At 37.0% G+C, this 25,559-nt stretch overlaps 1 protein-coding gene across 2 annotated transcripts in view; it reads right to left on the bottom strand.

Moving 5' to 3' along the window:
* The window catches only part of Fut9 (fucosyltransferase 9), a 181,217-nt gene that overhangs the window by 34,511 nt on the left and 121,147 nt on the right, over positions 1–25,559 (bottom strand). The window contains exon 1 of one of the 2 annotated variants that reach the window (XM_057790742.1): positions 11,889–11,893. The exons of the other annotated variant lie outside the window; for it this stretch is intronic. The gene's annotated coding sequence lies outside the window, so the exon portion shown is untranslated. Of the gene's footprint in view, positions 1–11,888; positions 11,894–25,559 lie in introns of those variants that run through there. 2 annotated transcript variants of the gene reach the window in all.

Raw genomic sequence — 25,559 nt, 5'->3', positions numbered from 1 at the left:
GTATCTCAACAGTACAAGGAAATCTCACATCTATTCATACTTAGGCTTCTAAAATGAGGATTGCGTTCTTTCTTTAGCTTTGAAATATGTTCTGAGTGAGAAGGGGAATTCATCCCTATGTCAAATGTACCAAAGGCCAACTGTCCAGGCAGACTTTTAGACACCATTTCTGAGTCTCCCGTCTACCTGTTTGTTTGTTGTGTCTCCCCACTCCCCCCTCGTGTATTTCACTTTCGATAAAACTTTGCTGAGTGCTGAGGCCTTATTTTTCTTCTCTTTTTATATATTAAAAGGGCAGAGAAAAAAAAAAAGAACCCTTTTCTGCAACACTGATAGCTACACCCTGGTAATATAATGACTATGGAATGGACTTAGATTTTCTACACCTGAAAGGAGGTTTCATGAAAAGGAATGAAGTTGAGATTAACAACCAAAATACCTTGAAAAATAATGATAAGAGGATGCTAAGAAACAAACAAAATGATGGAACAGTGCGGGTCTGTGGTTCAAGCCTGTAATCTCAGTATGCTAGGTAGGCTGAAACTGGAAGGTTGGAAGCTCGAGGTGACTTCAAGTACAGAGAGCTTGAGGTCAAAGAGAGCTATATGGTGAGACCCTGTCTTAGAAAACAAAAAACCAAAAGAGGGGTGAGGTAGCTGAGTTCTAGCTTCACTTTGCTTCTGTGATGAAAAAGTGGGAGAAGAATTTTCTTTTTTTTTTTTTTTTGGAGACAGGGTTTCACTGTAGTTTTGTTTGTTTTTGTTTTTTGTTTTCTTTTTGTTTGTTTGTTTTAGAGCCTGTCCTGGAACTAGATCTTGTAGATCAGGCTGGCCTTGAACTCACAAACATCTGCCTGCCTGTGCCTCCCGAGTACTGGGATTAAAGGCATGTACCACCACTGCCTGGCTGGGAAGAAAGTATTAATTTTAGTTTTCAGGTTATCATCTATCACTGAGGGAAGTCATAACAGGATTTAGGCAGAAACTTAAAGCAGAAACATGGAGGAATACTGTTTCCTGTCTCACAGGTTCTTGCTTAGCTAATTTCCTTATACAGCTCAGTAGTATCTGACCAGTGAATGGTGACCTGCCCCAGGGGCTGAACCCTCCCATATCAACTAATAAGACTCCCACTCCATACAAATATGCCCACAATCTAATCTGATCTGGGAAATCCCTCAGTTGTGACCCGTTTCTCAGGTGTCCCAAACTTGCTAGGGCAGTATACCTCTCATTGGATAGTGAACTTTATTCTTTCATTTGCATGAATGTTTGTGGTTCGTGTTCAGCCTTAAGCATTCAATGATTATTTCTTTTTATGAAACAATGGGACGGTTTTCATACTTATCTCTCATCATTGGTGAGTTCTGTAAAAGCACACTACTAAGGCTTTAACCTCAAGGAAAAGAAGACAAACTGTGTAGGTTTGAGTAGCTAATTAATCGTGAATTGAATGTCAGAAAAAAAGAGAGCAAAAAGTCACCCGAAATGGTTTTTGAGAATCATACATAATAACCAGCAGGCATTTTGGAAGGCATACAACAAATCCAAATGTTCTGGCTGAATGTGAAGCCATCTCTATTAGACAGAACTCAAACTTGGTTCTGTAAATCTGGTGAAGAGTCCTTAGCTGGGGAGGTCCTAGGCTATTAGTGGGGATCTACTGTCACTGTTCTTGATGAATGGTCATGTTTGAAATTGTCTTCTACACATTTGTGTTTTTGTCCACAGAGCAGTGCTGTACAAAGCTTTCATGGGGGAAGCTTCTTACTGCAGAGGCCAGTAGCAGGTGCAGAGATCTGGAGAAGTGCAGAGATAAGAAAATGCTTTGTTGCCAGACGGTGGGGGTACACACCTTTAATCCCAGTACTCGGGAGGTCTTCTGAGTTCAAGGCCAGCCTGGTCTACAAGAGCTAGTTCCAGGACAGGCTTAAGCTACAGAGAAACCCTGTCTTGAAAAACCAAAAAAAAAAAAAAAAAAAAAAAAAAGAAAGAAAGAAAGAAAGAAAGAAAGAAAAAGTGCTTTGCCATAAATGGAACAAGTATTTATTTCACCCCTTCAATGAGGCTCAGAAATCATGTGGAAGGGGAGGGTGAAAAGAACACAAGAGTCAGAGTGCGAGGGGATGTATGGCAAAAATGCTATCTTCTGAACATGATACTACCTTGCCTCAGTGAACGCCATCAGCTATGCTTATGTGCCAAGAGTTTATGGGAAAGACGGGTGTTCGACCCTTTACACCATGCTATGAACCCCACCTCCAACTCTAACTCCTGACTTAGTAAGTTGCCAGGCTCCAGCTATGGACTCCAGGGTGAATTCTTTGAGTAGAGTGCCAGTTATTTACTCTCTTAATCTAATCAGGGTAATGAATAAATGGCTAGTCTTGGAATCCTCCCAAGTATTCATTCACAGGCAAAGAAAACGTGCTGGCCAGTTAATATCAGCTTGCTTAGCCTTGTCTAAATGCATCTGCAAACAGACAGCATTTATTTTTGACCCACAGTTTCTTAATGCCTCTTAGAAAGTGCTACAGACTTGAACGCTACTTAACACTGTGTTGGCCAGCTTAATAACATATTCTAGATGTAGCTACCACCCCTTTCCCTGCTCCCTTATATGACTCTATCCACTGCCACCCCCAACTGAAGCCAAATCAGTAGGATTTAAAGAAAGAAAATACCCATAGAAATAGACCACATTTGATCCACACCCTGCAAACAGAAAAGTTACTTAATCTCATTTTATAGAGAGATATATAAAATATTTTCTTTATATTTTCATTTGATGCAGTACAAGCACCCTATTCTCCAGTGTTTTAAATGTATTATGTGAATAGACAACTAAAAAAACTCTTTTCATGTAGCAAAAATGTGTCTTTTGCAACTATTATAATTTTATTGAATTTCAATAATTCATAAAAATATTGTCAGAAACCATTTTCATGAATGTATAAAGTAACAATTCCAAATGATAACAATATCGCTACATATACTTGAGAAATGGACCTATGTGTGAAAATTTTTGGGTGTAGTTTAAAAGGTTTGACAACTGTACAAACAATTCTTTCAACAACAGCAAAAATGAGGGTTTGATCTGTGCAGCGCCAATCTTAATATGTTAAGGTGGATTTTATTTTTCAGTTCTGTGGTTAGTACAAATAACTGCTCTTATCATTAAATATTGCATAGAACATCTCTTACAATTCAGACATTCAAAACTAAATTTCTACTGTAGCAAGATTAATAAAAAACGCAGAGACTGATATTGGCGCACAACCTGAAGGTCAGAAAAGCAAAAAAGCCAGTCACTGGCTCTTACCTCTACCTCAGTCTGCAATGGTGATCGTGCCTCCAGGAATCTCAGAATGAGACTGTGTGAGAGAGCTGTCTCCTTCAGCCTTATATTCCTCTCTGGGGCTGAGATTAAAGGCGTGCACCACCACTGCCCAGTTTCTAAGGCAAACTAGTGTAACTGCTGAGAATAAAGATGTGTGTGACCATTGCCTTGTCTGTAAGGCTGACCAGTGGGGCTGTTTAACTCTCTGATCTTCAGGGAAACTTTATTTATAAAATACAAAGGAAAAATCACTCCATCCTACATTTATCAAGTAAAAACATTCAATTCTCAGGGATCATAATATCTTTGATCTGAAGTACACATTGTAAGCTATTTCAATTCCCTTGGAACTTATTAATCCTGTGAGATTTGGGTGCAAACTCGATTATCCTGCATGATTTCACTTCACTGACTGACGAATAAGAGAAACTTCAAGTGCAAAAAGTGAGTTTGTTATGCTGTGGACATACATTTTCCCCTCTGAAACACTTTGTGATTTCATTAGACACTCCAAACCCTATCTGGATGTAAGCATTTTTTCAATATCGAACTGAGTTTGAACTGCAAATGAGTCCTATTTGTTTTCAGGATTGGTTTTATCTCATTAAGTCAAGAGTATTTGTTTTATGATTGTATGCAGAAGTAAATAGTCTTTCACAGGCCTATGATAAAAGATTAAAATTTGTTTTCAATGTATTTTGTTGTCAGGAAAACAAGCTTTCACTCATTGCTAGCCTATGATATTATTTTCCATTTCTGCTACAATAAAAATTTTATTTGAATTTCCATATATGAGATAAAATTAAAAACAATTTTCAAAACCAAAAGAGAAATAGTAGAGGACACATTACGTTTCAGAAGAAATGCGAATAGGAGAGTGACAAGTCTGGTTCATAATATCTAGACACTTTAGAAAAGGTCTTCACTTAAACACAGAATATATTGTGAGTTTAAAATGATTGTGCAGAGCTGTAATAAGTAGATGTAGTGAAAGAAAAACTCCTAGTTCTGATTTTGAATGAAAAAAGTCTCAAGCAAAATGTAGAAATAAAGCAAAATCAACAATAAAATGACTCTCTCTACGACTCCTGAAAAGGAGCTATGATTTAGTTCCGTTTAGCTTGTAATGGAGCTGACACTCTCTGGTAACTGCACATATACCTATAATATATCTACACCTAATAATTTAATAATGTATCTATATGCACATCATTAGCAATATTTCACTGCATACTCAAGTAACCATCTTCCAGAATAATGAGATTATGCTACTCTGTTTTACTGAGGATGGATTAGCAACTGAAATAATCAAAGAACTAACTTGAAGCTAAACATATAAGTCATGAGAACCTGAGTTCAGATCCCGAATGGATATATAAAAACCAAGCATAGTAGTATATGCTTATAGTTCCAGTGATGATGAGGGAGAGGCAGGCGGGTGCCTGGAACATGCTGATAGTCAAGCAATGATGAACTAATGAGCACCATATTAATGAGCACCGTGTGAAGTGAGAGACCCTGCTTCAGAAAATAAGAGGATGACTGAAGAAGATACCCAGTACTATCCTCTGGCCTTCACACACTCTTGCACACATACATATATACCATATACACATAAATAGAGAAAAAAATACATTGAAATTTCTATATTCACTTCATAGTTTTCAAACCATATTAGTCATTATTTGGTGAGTCTATAGCAGATACAATAGGGACATTATACAAATGCCTCAGCTATGACTGTGAAGTTCATATATATATATATATATATATATATATATATATATTACAAGGGAGATTTGAAAGCTGGCTGTTCATCCAAGATTATAAATCATCAGTGACAAATCCAAGAAACAATCCCATAGAAGACGTCTAGCACGGGGAACCAATGGGCTTTCAGGAATTATTTACAGAAATTATGAATGACTAAAAGCTGAATTATTGGAAAACTGAGAGATCACATCTTCAACTGCAAGCATGAACAAGACCACACAAACAGGAACTAGGACCTCAGGCTATAAACTCTTAAAGCACAACCCCAGTGGCATACTTCTAACAAGGCTGTACCTCCTGTTTCTCCAAACTGTATCACAAACTGAAGAAACGTGTTCAAATGCCTGAATCTATGAGGGCAACTTTCATCCACATCTGGTATGTTGGTACTACAACATTTTGAATCTATAAACTAGCAGTACTGTTAGTGGCAACTCTTCTCCAGCAGACTGTATACTGCATATCAGTACAAGAAAACCCACAAAAGAGGGATCTACCCTCCAGTATATTCCCTTTCTGGTTTTCTCATGTCCCGTAGCCAAAGATATCATGTCTTTAGCAAGTGATTATTGCCATATAGCTCTGGAATGTAACCAGCATACAGGCATTATTTATATGGTTTGTGAGGTGCTGGGAGTGACACTGGCCATAAAGCATTAGGAAAGTACTGCAATCCTGGTACTGGAATTTTCAATCAACAACCTAATGACTCCTGGGAGTTGCATTTGCCACTCTCATAGGAAGCTTTCCTTTAAGATTTTAGAGATCTGTAAAACACTCAAGGCTTTACGTTACATACCTTTTCACAAAGATCTCTGAAGGCACCCTATTGTATACTCTAAAGTGGAAATTATTCTCACAGCTAAGAAGAACCTCTAAACGACACATTAGCAAGACCCAACATAGTGGGAAAGGATCTGATTCTCAGTCAAGTATGTTATCAAAAGAACTATACTGACATATAACATTGTGTCAATCCAACTGTCATTTAATTATCCAGAGTTATTTTCTTTCTTTCTTTCTTTCTTTCTTTCTTTCTTTCTTTCTTTCTTTCTTTTTTTTTTTTTTTTTTTTTTTGGTTTTTCGAGACAGGTTTCTCTGTGGCTTTGGAGCTTGTCCTGGAACTAGCTCTTGTAGACCAGGCTGACCTCTGACCTCGAACTCATAGAGATCCTCCTGCCTCTGCCTCCCTAGTGCTGGGATTAAAGGCGTGAGCCACCACCGCCTGACCAGAATTATTTTCCATTCTGCCTGCTCATTTTTAATGCTGATGTTCCTCAGCACCACTGCGCATTTTTTCATCCCCGATGGTCTTGGCACAGCTTGCACCAACTCAGGTCCCAGGGAAAACAGGGTTGTGATCAAGCCTTCCATGATTTTACTGGAGACTACTCTCCAGTTCGGACAACTCCTAATCAGCATTGTGGCACTTGGTTTTTCACTGGCTACATCTGTCAACTGATAGGCTTCAGGCTGTGTGAATAATCTCCACACATGATCTCTCTCTCTCTCTCTCTCTGAGTTTGTGTAGGGGTTTATAGGATATGTTCAAAACAAAGTCTGGAGGGTAGCTGACCATACCTAGGACAAAGTTATTTTTTTTTAAATTTGAACAGCTTTATCATGTATAACCTTCTGAAAGCATCAGCTCAATATTTAAGTTTCCATTAAAATTTTCCCTAAGAACTCCAGATTAACAAAAATTTTATTACATTTGCCTTTGCATGACTTGTACAGACAACTTAAATGTTTTGCCTTTTTCTTGTTCCTCCTTGATTACTTCAGCAATTCAGGAAGATAATTTACATGCAGTTCAAAATTATGTAGCTTCTCCCTAACCTCTCATAGATGGTATCCCACTGTGAGGTTCAGCAAAGCCATCAAAACTTTATGTAAAACCCCGTCTCAAAAAACCAAAACAACAAACAAACAAACAAAAAAAACCCCCAAAAAACCAAACCTTATATAAGTCCCATGGGCCCTGATTATCCAACTTTATTTCAAGTTCTTCTATGAAAACAGTCCCAGGAATCTCTCTTATGACCATTTCCCTAAAAACATGCCTGGCTATCCACTATTGTCTTTCAGACCAGAGTATTCACAGGGGCCATCCTCGGTCAGTGATGAGCTAGTATCCATAATTTCTTGCCAGTTCATTAGAAATAATTTCTCTCATAGTCCTTCAAGTTTTTCAACCTTTATCTCAAAGAGAGATGAGAAGTTTTTATTATCCAGTTTTTCAAGTTTAACAAACCCGTTGGCCCCATGTCCTGGAACATCTGGAGCCATTCTGTGAGAGGCTCTTTTATTGCCTGGTTAAACATCTTTCCAACCCAATCAGATAAAGTGTGCAGTATTCCATTGTTGCCATGGTTTCCTATACTGGGTCATTATTAAAGACCTCAACATCATTTGTGGATTCATGCTTTCTCTGTAGTAGAGGTCGCCCCTCAGGGATATCTTCTATAACTTCTATTAGTTTATCTCTCCGCTACCTGGGTTTTCTGCTGCAAGGATTTTAAGATTTGGGGTCCCATGAAAAGGCCTTTCCTTGAATCTTATTTTACACTGTCTTTTGCCTAAATCCAGCTAACCTTCAGAAACTACACCAACACTTTCATTCCATTCATTTGTTCACTTGTCCTGCTGAATCAGAAGTTAATACAGTGGATAAAATCTTGATTTCTTTTCTTAAGTTTTTCCCCCCTCATTGGGCATTTCCTTTCTTGGAAGATGGCTGAACCTAAATTTCTTGTATTGTCCTCAATAAAAAAAAAATGCAATTGATTCTACAGCCTGCTTTTGATCTTGTTCTATACACGCAACTTTCAGGACCAGCAATATATACTTTCAAGCCATCAGCTATGATACCCATCTCATTCTCCACAAATATAAACCTCTCTACCACCATTACATAGAGAATTACATGGCCCACTCTGTAATTCCCCCCAAAGATACTCCAATTGTGGATACCTTAGCCTGGATCTTATCTTAGTACCTATTGCAGGAACATGCAGCTATGACAGCATTTTAGGATTGCCTTCACAGGAGGTTCTGCATTCAGACATTCTCAGTTGCACTTCTCACCACTCATGTAGGGGGCATGAAACTTCCCATTAATCTTTGGTTCTTTAGATTGGAGCTTGGGTACTAACTGTAACATGTAGCTTTTCCTAGGGAGGCATGAACTCACTCTAGATAGGGTACTGATAATAGACCAAAGACAGTTCCACCCACAGGTATCTTGATGAATGATGTGTGGTTACTTATAAAAGCGTGAGTGACTCAAAGGCAGCTGAATGGCTCCTACATGGGTAATGACTCACACAAGTTGTATCTGTCAAACTTCCTGGGCCAGCTGCAGATGGTTTGTTTAGATGGTCTCTCTACAGCTATTATTTGCTGCTTTTATGATCTTGGATGGTGCTTCCCACATCGTGTAAATTTCAACACCCTTCCAGAGCCTTATAAATTTCATTTACTTCTCAAGATGGATGAATCTCCTACTCTGTCCACATGTGAATGTTTCAGTTCAAAGGAAACTGCCACATGTACCCAGAAAAGTCATCAGAGCAGCATGCTACGTATCCTGCCCTTTTGCATGTATTATTAAGTGAACTTTATTCTTGTGAAGACCAATTCTTTAAATAGAGAGTGATTCCCCTCACTTTTCACTTTTTTTTTCTTTCGGTTTTTATTTATTTATTTATTTATTTATTTATTTATTTTATTATTTATTTTTTTTTTGGTTTTTCGAGACAGGGTTTCTCTGTGGTTTTTTTTTTAGAGCCTGTTCTGGAACTAGCTCTTGTAGACCAGGCTGGTCTCGAACTCACAGAGATCTGCCTGCCTCTGCCTCCCGAGTGCTGGGATTAAAGGCGTGCGCCACCACCGCCCGGCTTCTTTCGGTTTTTAGAGACAGAGTTTCTCTGTAGTTTTTCAGCTTGTCCTGGAGCTAGCTCTTGTAGATCAGGCTGGCCTCGAACTCACAGAGATCTGCCTGCCTCTGCCTCCTGAGTGCTGGGATTAAAGGTGTGCGCCACCACCACCCGATTTCCCTCACTTTTCATTGATCTCATTGGAAACATCACTCAATTTTTTTAAAAAAGTTTTCCTTATTATCATCAAAATACAAAGAGATCTACCATTTACATTAATCAGATATGCCTCTCCTCTTTGCTGATTCATTCCTGTATTGAAAGTTGCAATCAAATCTGAGCTATTCTGCCTTTTCACACTCTTCACCTTTTTTCCCCTAATTCTATTAAATTCATTGTAACCTTGAATTTACTTCTGCTGTGTCATAAAAACTCTTCTCTCCTTTGCTAAATCAAGTGATTATTCTCTATAATCACTTTTATTTACTTTATTTATATGGAACATTTGGTATATCTACTTCTCACATCCAGCATAAACTTTTATTCAAGAAACTATGTTTTATTATTGGTATTTTACTGCATTAGTCATTCCTGCCAATATTTAAGATCTCGTCTTTAATCCCAGCATTCGGGAGGCAGAGGCAGGCGGATCTTTGTGTGTTCGAGGCCAGTCTGGTCTACAGATAGAGTTCCAGGACAGGCTCCAAAGCTACAGAGAAACCGTGTCTCGAAAAACCAAAAAAGAAAAAAAAAAGATAAAATATTAAGCCAATGATGGTAGCACATGCCTTTAATCCCAGCACTCAGGACGGGAGGCAGAGTCAGGTGGATCTCTGTGAGTTTGAGGCTAGCCTGGTCTACAAGAGCTGGTTCCAGGATAGGCTCCAAAGTTACAGAGAAACCCTTTCTCGAAAAAAAAAAAAAAAAAAAAGATAAAATAGGTGGTGGTGGTGCACGCCTTTATTCCCAGCACTCGGGAGGCAGAGGCAGGTGGATCTCTGTGAGTTTGAGGCCAGCCTGGTCTACAAGAGCTAGCTTCAGGACAGGCTCCAAAAGCTACATTGAAACCCTGTCTCACAAAACAAAACAAAACAAAACAAAACAAAACAAAAGATCTCAAGGCACAAGTATCCCCTATTTAGTCCTTAGCCTTTACAATTTCTTTTATTAAATCAATATAAGCACAGTAAGAATGTTTATATCTCCAGATCAAATCATTCATGAATACTAGCTAGTCTCAGGTATCATGACAACTATTTGGCTTTTCCATTTATCGTTTCAACAGATATAGCTCAATTTCCTTCTGACATTAAAAAGAATGCAACAAATTAAAAAAAAATAGTCACACTGGGCTGTGGTGGCACATGCCTCTAATTCCAGCACTCAGGAGACAGAGGCAGGTGAATCTGAGAATTTGAGGCCAGCCTGGTCTATAAAGTGAGCTCCAGGATGGCCAAGGCTACAAAGAGAAACCCTGTCTTGAAAAACTAAAACAAACAATCAATCAAAAAAGACCCCCCAAAAAATAATAAAAGGAAAAAAATAATTTTAAAAGTAGTTAATTACTGACTTTGCTTAGAGAAAGAAAAGAAGTAAACATGAAATCCTCATGTACTAAATCTCTTCTCTCTTTCATCCCTCCATCTTTCTGTGTGATAATCTCATCCTTTCAGACCAGATAGAAGATTCTACTCTTTATCTCTCACAAATATCCAGTTCACCACAAACTCTTGTTGGCTCTGTCTGTATATGATACTTCAATGATTTCTAGAACATTGTGTCCTCCACTCTTCCTGCTAGTTGCCAGTTCCCTTTTTAACACCACAATGAATCGCAGGCACCAACCTGCTCACTCCTTCATGCATCACACAAATCATTATCTACACATGGAAGCGTCTTTCACTTTGCCTGCCCCCATGCTTCCAGTCAGTGTACTGTATAGGGATAGGCACTAACCATTGTTATCCAATTCACTGACAAAACTCACTGGCAGGGGAGGCAACCCACATTAATGTTAAAATGTTTATGAGACTGGAACTTGTCTAATACCCAAAACCTTTACCAAGGCACTTCCTCTTATTCTAGTGTCTATTATGAAGATGCCTTGCAAGTTAATTCATTTGACAGCAGCAGTGTTACCAAGCCTATATGATACTACCTGGAGGGCATATACTAAAAATTTAACCAAATATTTTCGGGTACTTTATACAATATAAACCCAGGACTGCAAAAATATAAGTTGTGCCTGTCTTTATTTTCTTAATTTTTGGTTCATGTGGGAGGGCCTATTTCAGGGTGGGTGGTTCCAGCCCTGAGCAGGTGATCCTGGATATAAGAGAACAGGCTGACTAGGCCATGGGAAACAAGAAAGTAGGGATCATCCCTCTAAGGCCTCTCCTCCAGTTTCAGCCTTCATTTCATGCCAGTGTCATGTAGATACTGGAAGAATTGTGGAAGTTATTTGGAAATTTAAAGTCCCGTCAAAATGTTTTGAATCTGTAATTGGGAAAGACAAAAGTCTTCTGGGAAGTTTTCCCTCAGGGTCAGCACCACCCAGAAGTTGCAGTTCAGATTGCGGCTGAGGCTGCTTTGTATTAATCTGTTATCCAGTCTTGATTATGTGTAAGAGTCTCACAGGTGGGAGTAGTTTTAATGGCGCGAAAGCTATATGGCTGAACAGGTTGTGGGTAGAAGCTGAGGCCTGGTGCCATGAGAGGCTAGGAGAGGCCGCTGGTGAAAGTGCAGCCTTAATTGCAGTGAAAACTCGGTATACTGAAGATGCCAAGACTGTGGGGTGATTACCAAGGATGGGAGCAGGTATAGAACTGGGGAAGCCAGGGATAGAAAGCAGGCTATGTGTGTTGTAGATGATAAAACCAGAGAAATGGTGTTGCCTACCTCGAAGTCCAAAATATGAGTCCAAGATACCAGACATATTCTTGAAGAGTTTAATTTACATTGCTTCAGTTTGTTTTGCTTTGATTAAGTCTTATCTGCGTCCTGATTCATCCCTGTTGGAATAATAAGTATGTCACTTATTTTTCCATTTTCAGAGAGACTTCAAATCTTGAAAGTGCCATCAGTCTCTTTAAAGAGACTGAACTTTTAAAGTATTTGAAAATTTCAGGACTGGAGCTTTTAAAGTTATACTGTGATTTTATTGTGACATTAACAAGATCTTGGGGACAAACAAGAGGGAAAGGCTATGCTTTACAGTGATGTATCTCAGAATCAAATTGACAGGACATCAAGTTGCTAGTTATTATTATTATTAATTATTTTAAATTGGCAAATGCAAGGATAGTCTCAAATTAGAACCTGACCTTCAGGCCATACCCGTAAGTACAGCAGTGGAAAGCAGACCTGTATAAATAAGGAATTTGAGGTCAACCTTAGCTGCTGTAGTTGTAACATTTCTTGTTGCTGCAACAAAATATTTGACAAAAGCAACTTCAAAAGGAATAGTTGAGCCTGGAGAGATGCATCAGCAGCGAGAGCACTTATTGCCATTGTAGAGGACATTGGTTCACTTCCCAGCACCAACCAAGGTGGTGTCTTACAACCACCTCTAACTCCAGATATCAGTTTCAAAGGATCTAATCCCCCTTTCCACCGTTGCAGTCACTGGACATACGCGTATAAACATGGAGGAAAACATACTAATACAATATAGATATAGTTATCTATCTATCTAGATAGATAGATATGCAATTTTTTAAAGAAAGGATTTATGTTTGTTTACAGTACTAAGATTTAGTTCCCAATGGTAAAGAATCCAGGGTATTAGGAGCTTGAGGCAAGGGACGCCCTGCGTACACAGTCAGAAAGTAGAGAGAGATGAATGACAGTGTTCAATGCACTTTCTCCATTCATAAGTAGTCGTAGGATTAGTCCACAGAATCGTGGTATTCACATTTTTGCTGGGTCTTTTCATTTCCATGAACCTAATCTAGAAGTATCCATTTTCAGAGTCTTGTTACCATGGTGATTCTAAGTCCCATCAAATAGACAAGATTAATCATCAGAGATACAAAAGAAGTTCACAGCCCTTCTGAGAAATATGAGATCCTATATCAAAAGGAAAAACTACTTTCTGAAATTGAGGAGTTAGTGTCATGACACATATCTGCTGTTACAGTACTTAGGAGTCTGAGCCAAGAAGACAGAAAATTTGAGGACCAAGAGGCAGAAACTTTTCAAATAACCAACATGTATACACATGTACACATAGAAAAAATTTTCCTAAATTGAAACACAAAGAACAAAAGTAAAGAAAAGAATAACAGAATTTCAAGGACCAAGGAGCAGTTTCAGGAGCAACATATCATCAATTGGAATACGATATAAATTAAGAAATATGACAACACAAGCAATTTAATAATAAACAAATTCAAGTAATAGAAAAGAATTTATTAAATGAACAACTACAATAACAACAACAACAACAAAAACAAAAAACAAAATCAATGATCTAAGTCCAGAGAACACCAAGTAATAAAATAATTGCCTCTAAATGCATTCCATTACTTCCAAAGCACAGAAAATTAAGGATAGAGTGAAATGCCTTGACAGAAGCTAATGCATGCAGAACATACCAAGGCAGGTGGTGGTGGCACACGTTTTTATTTCCAGCACTCAGGAGGCAGAGGCAGGCAGATCTCTGTGAGTTCAAGGCCAGCCTGGTTTACCAGAACAAATTCCAGGATAAGCTCCAAATCTGCAGAGAAACCCTGATTTGAAAAACCAGAAACCAAAAAAAAAAAAAAAAAAGAAAAAAAAAAGAACATTCCTTAACATTTCCTAAGGCCCCTCTAATTCGAATCTGTAGGCCTAGATCTGAGCAGGTGCTGCATCTACAGTCAATCTTGACTACTATGATTCAGGACCCTTCCTGTGCTATCCATCCAGGCCACCCCTCTAAACTCAGGTCAAAGCTGGATCTGTAAGCTCTCTTGGTGAATTTGACTGTTTTCCTTCCTCCCACATCTTCCCCCTCAAGGGATAGGCCTAGCTAGGTACTATGTTTATGAACTCTTACTTTCTGCTGTCCATCCATGCATCCTTCCAGGCATAAATTAAATCTGTATCATCTATTTCTCTTATCCCAGACCCAGCTAGAATTGAAATTTGTGTGCTCCTTTGCTGAATCGAACCCAGGTCCCTAGACATATGCTGCTTTCCTGACCCCAGCATATCTAAGAGCAAGACTAAGTATTTTTTTCAGAAGCTCTTCCTGATTCTTTGCTACCTTCTGCCTCTTCAGTTTCAAGCCCAACTGGAAACTATATCAGAGATCTTGGATTTTAGTGAAGAAATCACACACAAAACTTAAGAACCACACATCACATTTGTAACCAGTGAGTTGGAATCACCTTACCGTCTCTAATCAATATTCAAGACTTGGCATCTGGAAGACTGACCTGACAGAAAACCAACAAAGCTCAGATGGCAGTAAAAGCAGAACCAAACATCAAATGAACAGAATCAGTCTAAAATTTTACATCAGAAGTATAATCAATGAAATAAATCCACATACTTATGTCTTGTCACAAAACCACAAACATAATGAAAGACCAAGACAATATGTCCCTTCCCCAAGGTCTACTGGTCCTGTGGAAATGCTCTTCAATGGAATTACTGTATTAGTTACTCTTCTATTGTTGTGATAAAAATAAGTTGACCCACAACAGCCTCGAAATGAAAGAATTTAATGTTTCTTAAGGTTTATGTTTCTACTGGGTTAGAGTCTATTATGGTAGAGCAAAGGCATGGCAACAGGAATAGCTGTGAGCTTATATTTCCAAGTGCAAACAGGAAGCAGAGAGAGTGCACTGGAATTGTGGGATGCCTTTTAAAACTAAAGCCCATCCCAAGTGAAACACCTCCTTCAATAAGGACATGCTTCCTAATCCCTCCCAAATAGTTCCACCAACAATACAGTATTCAAACACATGAGCTTGTGGGGACCATTCTTATGCAAACTAATACAGTTATACAGATTAAACTTATTCACAACATAGAATTCAAAAGAATAATTATAATCTAAGCATTCAAAGAGCATACATGCGAGTATCTAAAAGAACTTAATGAAAAATTTAAGGGCAAAAGAACACAAACAACTGACTGAATGGAATTGAAAAAAAAATACATTTTAATAAATAGAAATGCCAAATAAAATCAAGCTAAAATGAAGACACACTAAAAAAAATAAAAGATCCAATAAGAAAATTCAGAGGAAAGTTTTATTAATAGAATGATCATGACAGAATATTAGATCTCACAATAAATAGAGAAATTGAACTAGTCAATGAGAGAAAGTGATAAACTAAAAGAAAAGAAAAGCAAACACCATACACATAAAAGGAATATGTATGAAACTTTGCACTCCATGAAACAATCAAATCTAAATTATCAACATAGAAAAATGAAAAAATATTGTGTCTATGGTATAGAAAAACTGTTTAACAGGATCATAGAAGAAAACCTTCAAAAATTAAGGAGAAACATTTCCATACAGTTACAAAAAGTACACAGACCACCAAATAGATGTGATACATTATAGTTAAAACACAAAATATACAGATTTTGTGTAGGCTTTGTAAAAATCAGTAACGATATTCACAAATTACACATTGTGCATTGAACCAATCAGGATTAGGAAATCCTTGGAAAACATTGCATTTGTAATGAACATATCTGTATATGTTCTTTTCATTGTTACAGAACATAGTGTGACAACCACATACATTGTGTTAGTTGTAAATGATCCAGGTATAATTAAAATATAAAAGACAATGTTAATAGATTGCATTCAAATACTATGACATATTATATAAAAAAGACGAACCTTAAATGTTAGTATCAGAGAGCTGGTTGCTGGACATAATTCTCAAGAACATGCAAGGCCAGCTGTTTTTAGATATGACACTTGTCCTGAAGTCTCTTGGTTAGATATCCATGTGGTATGATTATTGTGAAGGGATTGGATCCTGAACATCGTTAACTAATCAGAGAATTAGTCTGGTGATATCTGCCACAAGCAAGAAGATTCAGGTTTGCTTTCTTCAACAATTATTCCTAGGTCCTTTTCAAAATCACAGAACTTTGAACTCAGTTTTCAGTTTCTTAGGGGATCTTCTATGCATCATCAAGGCTGTTTCTCTAATAGGGATTTTAGCACACTTTCTCATGCTCACTTGGAGCTATCTTTCTCCACTGTGTACTGTCAGTTCTTTTCTAGTATAGGTAAAAACTCTTTTTCTAATGACTTCATTCATTTTGGTTGTCAATGAAGGGTTGAGTGTTTCAGTCAGAAGCAGTTACTTCGGAGTTTGGAAGTTATTCACTGATAGTAAAATATGATACCACATGGGCCATTCAGTCTTATATAATTTTTAATTATTATTGGCTCTGATGCCACTGTGTATATTGGAAATGACCCTTAAAATATACATAGGCCATGTTACAGGTTTCTCTCATGGCATTGCCCTCTATGGCAGTGCATGTAGCCCTGGGAAATTATCCTAATGTGTTCTTTTGCTCTGCACTCTTGAACAACACAAAAGTTTTTAAAATTACTTATCTTGAGTGAATTTTTAATATTTGTCACATCATTAGTAATTTTGTCAAAGCTTTTAATAAACAGTTATCTATACAATTACAATCAATAATTCACGAACCTATTCTGGGAGATCTCAGCAGATCTTATGTTTTATATTAAGACTTCCTATAGATTGTTATAAGCATATAATCAACAGCATGGTGCTACAGAATTATATTAGAGGTTCTTGGACAAGACATTTCTGAAGGAAAACCCATGAATATAATGTCAAATAATAAATCTGGAAATATCCTTGAGACTTTTCTTTTTAGTAAAGATTTGGGAGGCAATTTTATGTTTAATCAGAAAGAGGACTCTTGGCTTCTTAATATGTACTGCAGTCTGTTGTCAAATGCCAGTTGATAGAAAATATTTCATCATACGGAATTCCTGGCATGTTTTTTATCTGAGGGGTAGAGGATATAAGGACACATTGAAAAATAAAGACAATGTTTTACAGCTGACAATGAGAGTTGCTTACCCTCCAAATAATATTCTGTCATTTGAATTCTCTTACTTCACTTTCAAAATCTATTTTACTCCCTTGTTTTAACCAGGGATGAAATATTGCAAGATCCAATGATGCCAAACTAGCACAGTGTGATATTTCACTACCTTGCTTTATCACTAATCTTTGAGAAGCTATGGAGATGGCTGAGACTATATTGTTATAATACAAAAGATGCTTACAGAGAATTAAAACTCATTAGGAGCCAAAGAGACACATATTTCCATAACATTATCTTGTTCAAACCTTGATTTGATTTGGGATTCTTTAAAGTCAAATATCAAACTCCTGGAGAATCTTGTGATCTCTTAGACTGTCAAGTGAATCATCACTTTTATGGCCAAGATGGGGAAAGCCATTTAGGGCAAGTAAAAGGATACAGAATTTCAATAATTAGATACTATGAAAGTCAACGTTGTAGAATTGAAAATATACTATGTGAAATTCAAGCTTAATTAACATGTTCAAGAGCAAACTGTATTTAGAGCAGCCTAAGCCAGGGTGTAAGAATCCACTTGTCCAAATTCTTGGAGTGGTATATGTTCTTGCTTCATGCCCATTAATAACAGGCAGTGTGTGTGTGTGAACTTTCTGAAGATACTTAGTGTTAGTTTATTATATCCAACTTACGAGGACTGACTAAAAAACTATACTAACCAATTTGTATCAAGCAGAAAATGTGGCCTCATAATATACTTAAAAGAATGAGCTCTTCTTTAAATCTCATAGGTACTTTGTTCTGACTATTCTTGCTCACAGCCTGGAAAACATCTCTAATATTTCTACTGACATGAGGCAGTTCTGTAAATCAACAACTTGGACAACTTTGTATCACAGCATGTGATCCAATGAGGGTCTGAAACTTTACAAACATTTAAAGCTCCATGAAAGTTTCCAGATACATTGCTCCAGTTATATTTAGCTCTGATTTTACTTGGATGACTCTAGTGACAATTACACAAATCATAGAAACACAATTGTTTTTCTTTAAGTAGAAACAGCAAAAGGAGGAAATATGGCACGCTCAGACAGCACACCTCAAATATCTTTCCCCAGCACAAATTACTAGTTACTAAAATGATTGGGCAATCGAAAATCTCTTCAAAGAGCTCACCTTTGACAGACTTTAGGATTTCTTATTTAATCCAGTGTGCTAAAGTTTCAATTAGTGTTGTCCATACTATAACAAGCTTTGAATTATCTTCCAAAGTAGAAACACAGGAGATAGTGATAGTTTTAAGAGATCATTCAAGAAATCTGATGGGCAAAATTCTACCCATTTTTATCTTTATATAGCTAGATGTATGCAGATGTTGCCCTACCTCTGGCCATATCTGACTCTCTGCCAAGTACTTAGTAGAAAGTCACTCATAATGTCTAATGCCTGCTACTTTTATATCATATATCTTCTCGGCAGGGAAACTTATTCTCTGCTGGCTTATATGAGGATTAAAAGCCATAAAATGTATGCTTTAGTTTGAAAATATATATCATAAATGAAGTCAGTGGCAACATGTCCATTAATTAATTTATAAAGATGTTTATATAAGATAGAAAATTTAAGAGAAGATCATGGACAGAATTATTGTAATCATGAATCTTATTTTCTTCATAGTTATATACCATTGAAGTTATCCTTGAGACCACTTCTAATTATTGTTCTAATTATATTTGTTTTATTATTAAAAATTAATCATTTTAATCAATACAAACAAAAAAGTATAGAGAAAAATATATAGCTAGGTAAATTACATTTGCTATAAATGTATTGTTCATTTATATCACCACATTATACAAAGTTTCTTTATTTCTCTATTATCTTTCTCTGGAGGAAGACATTGGTAGATTGAAGGACAGTAATCTTTCAGTTGTAAATGGAGACAATATATAGTAAGGTCATACTGCATTCATCTGTTATTGACATAAATTAAAATTTCATGACTCAGCAACTGTCACTAACGTGTATATTCATTTCCTGCCTTTGAAAACATTTTTATAAAAAGAGATTGTATGAGATATTTAAATTAGATTTATACCCACCATTAGATTTATGAAGGTTGAATATGTAAATTTTTCTGCACTGTTTTTGCTTGAATAAAGTTAAGACCCCAATTACTTTTAAAATATTATTACTTTTCTATAATAAATTCCAAGCTAGGACTTTAAAATATCAAATATAACTACCTCAAAATCTTGAAGTATTGCTTTTGTGTGTGAAGCTTTGTGTGTGAGAGTGTGAGTGTGTATTTTCTTCTAAAATACAAGCAAAAGATACTCCCCAAATTAGTATATGGTTTATGAAAAGACTCAGCATCTTAGATTGTTACTTTAGTGTTTATTTAATAAATTCAGAGGAGCTCAAGGTGCTGCAATATTTTTAGTGATTTTGGTAATTGATTTGGAAGCACAGTAGTTAGAAATATCATATTTTGCAAGCACAAGAGAAATCCAAGGTAAAGATTGATCATATTATGTAGAATCAATAATAGAGAATCAAATAACATATAACAGGAATCCTATAAGAAACTAGATCTAGTTTAGCCTTGTCAGCCAGTCACGATTTCGAAACATCTTTAGTGGTGGGTACTGCTCACTCAGATCCTTTGGGTACAAAATTTAGTTAAAACCTTTGCCTTTTACTTTCTTCATTCTTGTTCTAACAAAGAAATGGAACTTTAATGGGGGTAGAGGGAATAAAAAACATTTCAAACCAACATTCTCTGACAGTTATTTTATTTAAAGGATCATATCTCAGTTCTTTAGATACAGGCAGTGAAATTTACACACTGAAGTTTCAACTCTCAGAGCACCTGAAAAAGGAGTAGTTTCATTTATCTCCCATAAACTGGCTTTGTGAAGGGGTGAAAGGACACAGCACAGGAATGCCCTGATGGCAAAAGTGAAAAAGAGGAGACAATACTAATGAGTAGCAAAACCTATTTGACTGGATCATTGTGATATGTGATCTGGCTTGTTTATAGGATCCTCAGAGTTTTTGGAGGTTGGAAGAAAAGTTGCTTGAACTATACATTATAATTTTCCTTGCTGTGCTGTGTAATGTGGTGAGAAAAAGATCATTCTCATTTAGTATAGGCAACACATTTCAAATACTTGTGTCTTACTTAGGGTTTCTATTGCTGCTATGAAGCACCATGACCAAAGAACAAGTTGGGGAGGAATGGGTTTATTTGGCTTACACTTCAACATTGTTGTTCATAATTGAAGGAAATCAGGACAGGAACTCAAACAGGGCAGAGTCCTGGAGGCAGGTGCTGAAGCAGAAGTTATGGAGGGGTACTGTTTATTGGCATGGTGCACATGGCTTCCTCTCCTTGCTTTGTTGTAGAACCAGGAGCAGCAGCCCAGAGACAGCACCACCTACCGTGGACTGAGTCCTTCCCTCTGAATCACTAATTAAGAAATGCCTTACAGCTGGATTTCAAGGAGGCATTTCCTCAACTGAGGCTCCCTCCTCTCTGATGACTCTAGCTTGTGTCAAGTTGACCCACAAAACCAGCCAATACAACTGGCAAATAATTACTTTCTTCTGTAAAATCAGTTCCCATTGTAATCACAAAATCTTGAATTAAGCCTGAAAGAGAAAGTTTGATCTTGTCCAATAGAAAAATAATAAAATGTAACCAACTACAGTAGAAATGTACTAAATTTGTTTTTCAGAGACTTGGTTGCCTCACTCAGAAAGACCTTTTACAGTTCTATTCATTTAACTGCAGATATTACTTTTCTTAACAGCTAAATAACATTCCATTGTGTAAGTACACATTTCATTACCCATTTATCAGGATTTTTTTGGTGTTGAAGATGTTCCCTATTTTTGGCTATTGTGCATAGAGCAGCAATGAATATGGATAAGCAAGGATATCAGTAGTAAGATATAGTGCCCTTTGGGTAGAAGCCAAGAGTGATATCATTGGGTCTTGTGCTAGATCTACTTTCAGATTTTTTAGGAAACTCCACACTAATTTCCATAGTATCTGAACCAGCTGGCTCTTCTACCTGCATGAATACGAGTTCCCCTTTCCCCACATCCTCACCAGCACGTGCTGTTATTTGTTATATCAATCCTGGGCATTTTCACTGGATTAAATAAAAGCAACTAACGGTTTTCTTAATTTGCATTTCTATGGTGACTAAGGATGCTGAATGTTTTAAAAAGTGTTTCTCTTCTGTTTATTTTCCACAGTTTTGAGAATGCTGTTTAATTCTATATTCCATTTTTTAAATTAGCAAAGTATAATGGTAAACATGTATGAAAATGTTCTAATAAAATTCTAAATTAATTAAATAAAATTAGAAATTAATTGCCTCAATATTAATATATTTCCCAATATAAAAAGCATAAAAATCTACAGTTGTTTGAAAACCTAACCATAGCAAAGTATAAGAGATTAGGCTGAGTAAACTATAAAATAAAGTTTTGCTCAGGTTCTAGAGATTAGCAGTCAAAAATTGAGGTGTGGTCAGGGTAGACATTCTCTGTACCATCTCTACTGGACTTGCTGATAACTTGTTAACCCTTCATATGGGCATGTCTCTCTCTAGTTTTAGCCAAAATGTCTCTTCTTGAAAGACTACTAGTTACATTATATTATTGTCCATTACTACTAAACTCATTTTATCTTGATTGTCTTTTAATTGGATTGTGTACTGGAGAATGGGACTTCAATATGTGAACAGGGATCAGGGAGCAATTATTCAAACCATAATATGGCCTCTTCAAAATGATATGAAAGACCTTGTAAAATAAATCAATTGCTAAGACTTATGTTTGCCTCCCACTGAATTCCCAATCTTTTTTTTAATGTTTCAAGTTAAATTTAATAATAAAAGTAGGTGCTATTGGGGAGTATAATTTAATTGCCATAGAGTCTAGAAATCCTTTTTGCTTTTTTTTTCCTAAAATATGAGGGGCACGAAGGTGCTAAAGGAGGGGGTACTTAAAAGGGACTGGAGAAAGGATGGGGGATGATTTAATGAATTTTATTTAAAATGATTTTTAAAATATTCTAATATTCTTAATAGAAAAATTTTTTTATCTGCTTATTGTAGGCAACTTTTGTATAGAAAAGGGAAGATTTGTGTTTGAGAAAAAAATCTACTGAAATGTTAGTAAAGTATGGGTAACATTGAAGATGGTCATTGCCTGCTCATCATGCTCAGTCAAACAGCTTGAGGACTGACTGTACCATGACAGAATCCAGGAGACCTCACCTAGTGCTCACTTCTGTCTGCAGACAGAGGGGCTCTTCAACTTTACCCATCAAGAAGTGTGCATATGGCCGGGCGGTGGTGGCGCACGCCTTTAATCCCAGCACTCGGGAGGCAGAGGCAGGCGGATCTCTGTGAGTTCGAGGCCAGCCTGGTCTACAAGAGTTAGTTCCAGGACAGGAACCAAAAAGCTACGGAGAAACCCTGTCTCAAAAATAAAAAAATAAAAAAAAGAAGTGTGCATATGAAGGGCATATTTTTAAATAAGAGTATCTTATCACTTAGCCCGAGATGTTCTCTCTTCAAAGTAAATGTATTTGAACGCTACAACTATCGTAAAAGAAATTGCTGATGATTACATCTTTTTATTGAATAAAAAGGGTTTGATTGAATTAAAGTCAATAATATTTAATCATAATGTTCTCAAAGACCACTGATATCTGAACTTTTTAAATACAGAAGTTAATAAATGTCTTTTTCTTTTAAAACTCTGAAATGTACATTTTACTTTTATTATTGTTGGACTTTTAAGACAAACATAGTTTTCTTTTATCCCAAAATGAAGAGATAATTGCAATTATAGATATTTAATAAAATTAGAAAAACATAAGCATTAGCAGTAGATCAGTAGATGGAAAGTGGTCACTGCTTTGCACCCTTGCATCTCCTTCTGCACTAATAGCCAACTCTAAGAAACATGATCAATATTATTAGTTTGACAGTGAAATACTGAAGAGTTTTTATTTAAGAGAAATGTGAAGTACTATTGTTAATAGAATCAAGCATTAGACATTAGACTGAAAGCATCTATCCCATGTCCTGCCCTTGCTAAGCTGAAAACTGGTGCTAAATTGGGTTAACCCAGCAGAAGCACAATGAGAAATGCAGAGAAAAGAAACATATCGCATCTCCCCTCTCGGGTGAGTTATGGATTTAATCAGTTCGTCCCTCTGTTGAGTTAGGTTCCCAGCCACAATTTAGCAAAAGAAATATTTCTTAAAGGGGCAACAAATGAAAATACAAATGCAGATGGAAATAACAACTTAAAAAATTAAACAAGAGAACAACGAAGTCAGGACCACGAGGGGTGCACCCACCCACTGAGACAGTGGGGCCGATCTATTGGGAGCTCACCAAGGCCAGTTGGACTGTGACTGAAAAAGCATGGGATAAAACCGGACTCTCTGAACATGGCGGACAATGAGAGCTGACAAGAGGCCAAGGACAATGGCACGGGGTTTTGATCCTACTTCAGGTTCTGGCTTTGTGGGAGCCTAGACAGTTTGGATGCTCACCTTCCTAGACCTGGATGGAGTGGGGAGGACCTTGGACTTTCCACAGGGCAGGGAACTCTGACTGCTCCTGGGACTGGAGAGGGAGGAGAAGAGGAGTGGGGGGAGGGGGAGAGGGGCGGGAGGAGGGGGAGGGAAATGGGAGGCGGGGAGGAGGCAGAAAATTTTTTTTTTTTCAATAAAACAAAAAAAAAAAAGAAAAAAAAAGAAAAAAATTAAACAAGAGCAGTGATTCTGGCATTCATAATCTAAACTGGGTTCTGAAAGTGGAATGCAGGAAGATTTAGCAAACGTGTGTGTGTGTGTAGATACATGAACACGTGTACCTGTGGGCAGAGAGAACATAGGAAGTGCTGCAATCTATCAAACTTTACTGACCCTGGAGATAGGCTGGTTACAAGAAAGCTCACTCATTCTCCTGTGTTTGAGTGCTATGCCCCCACCCCACCACTACAGGACTGGTTTACATGTATGCATGACCATAACTGACTTTTAATGTGGCTACAGATTATCCAATGCCAGGAAATGATGAGCAGAAATGCTGTTACTCACTAGGACATCTCTCTAGCCATGATGCCGACAGTTTCTATAAAGGCTCACCCAGTTGTACTTTCTTACCTGAATTTGTTCTGACTTCACTGCTTAGGAAGATTCTTGTAAAGTATCCATTGCTTTTTTGTTTGTAAAGTACTTTTAAAGAATATCATACTCTTAGAAAGTAATGATGCATTCTGCTTCCCCAGATCTAATTCCCCAGTCTCATCCCCAGCTCTGCAGCAGAACACCAATGGAAACCTTCCTTTTCTCACCCATCTCCTTTGAATCCCACAGATCTTCCCTTTCTGGCCTTCTTCACACTGTTGTAGCCACTTTAATATCTAACAAAATAGACTCTAAACTCAAACTATTCAAAAGATACAGAGAAGGATACTATTCACATATCAATGGAAAAATTCAACAAAAAAACATTTCAGTTTTTAAGATCTATGCCCAAAAGACAAGTACACCCAAGTTTATATAAGAAATACTGCTACGCCGGGCAGTGGTGGTGCACGCCTTTAATCCCAGCACTTGGGAGGCAGAGGCAGGCGGATCTCTGTGAGTTCGAGACCAGCCTGGTCTACAAGAGCTAGTTCCAGGACGGGCTCCAAAACCACGGAGAAACCCTGTCTCGAAAAACCAAAAAAAAAAAAAAAAAAAAAAGAAATACTGCTACAACTGAAATTATGTTGATCCCCACCTACTGAGAGTGGGGGACATCAATACCCCACTCTCATCAGTGGACAATTCAGATAGACAAAATTCAAATGCACTTAACAGATCTTTATAGAACTTTTCATCCAAACACAAAATATATCTTCTCTGCACATTATGGAACTTACAACAAAATTGACTATGTACTTGGAGAGAAAGAAAATCTCTATAGATACCAGAGGAATGAAATAACTTCTTACATTCTATTAACCCTCCATGGATTAAAGCTATCAGCAACTACAGAAACATCAAAAACTTCCAAACTCATGAAAACCAAGCAATTCTCTACTGAATGGAAAATGAGTCAAGACAGAAATAAATATATTAAAGATTTTTTAGGACAAAAGTAAGCACACCCAAGAGTAGTAGATGCCAAATAGTCAAACTGAGGGCTGAAATAAATAAAATAGAAATAATATGAACAATACCAAGAAACAGTAGAAAGAAGAGTTTATTCTATGAGAAAAATCAAGAAGATAAACAAACCCTTATCCAAACTAACTAAAAGGTAGAGAAGAATGTCCAAATTAAAAAAAAAAATCAGAAATAAAAAGGTGGACATAACAACAGACACTCAATAATTCTAGAAAATCATAAGGATATACTCCAAAATCTGTATTCCACAAAATTGGAACATCTAAAAGAAATGTATAATTTTCTCATCAGGTATTTACTTGAATTACAAA

The sequence above is a fragment of the Chionomys nivalis genome, chromosome 16, assembly GCF_950005125.1.
Source record: "Chionomys nivalis chromosome 16, mChiNiv1.1, whole genome shotgun sequence".
In the NCBI taxonomy this organism is placed as follows: Eukaryota; Metazoa; Chordata; class Mammalia; order Rodentia; family Cricetidae; genus Chionomys; species Chionomys nivalis.
Note: the sequence above shows the minus strand (reverse complement) of the source record. Positions and strands in the feature narration are given on the sequence as shown.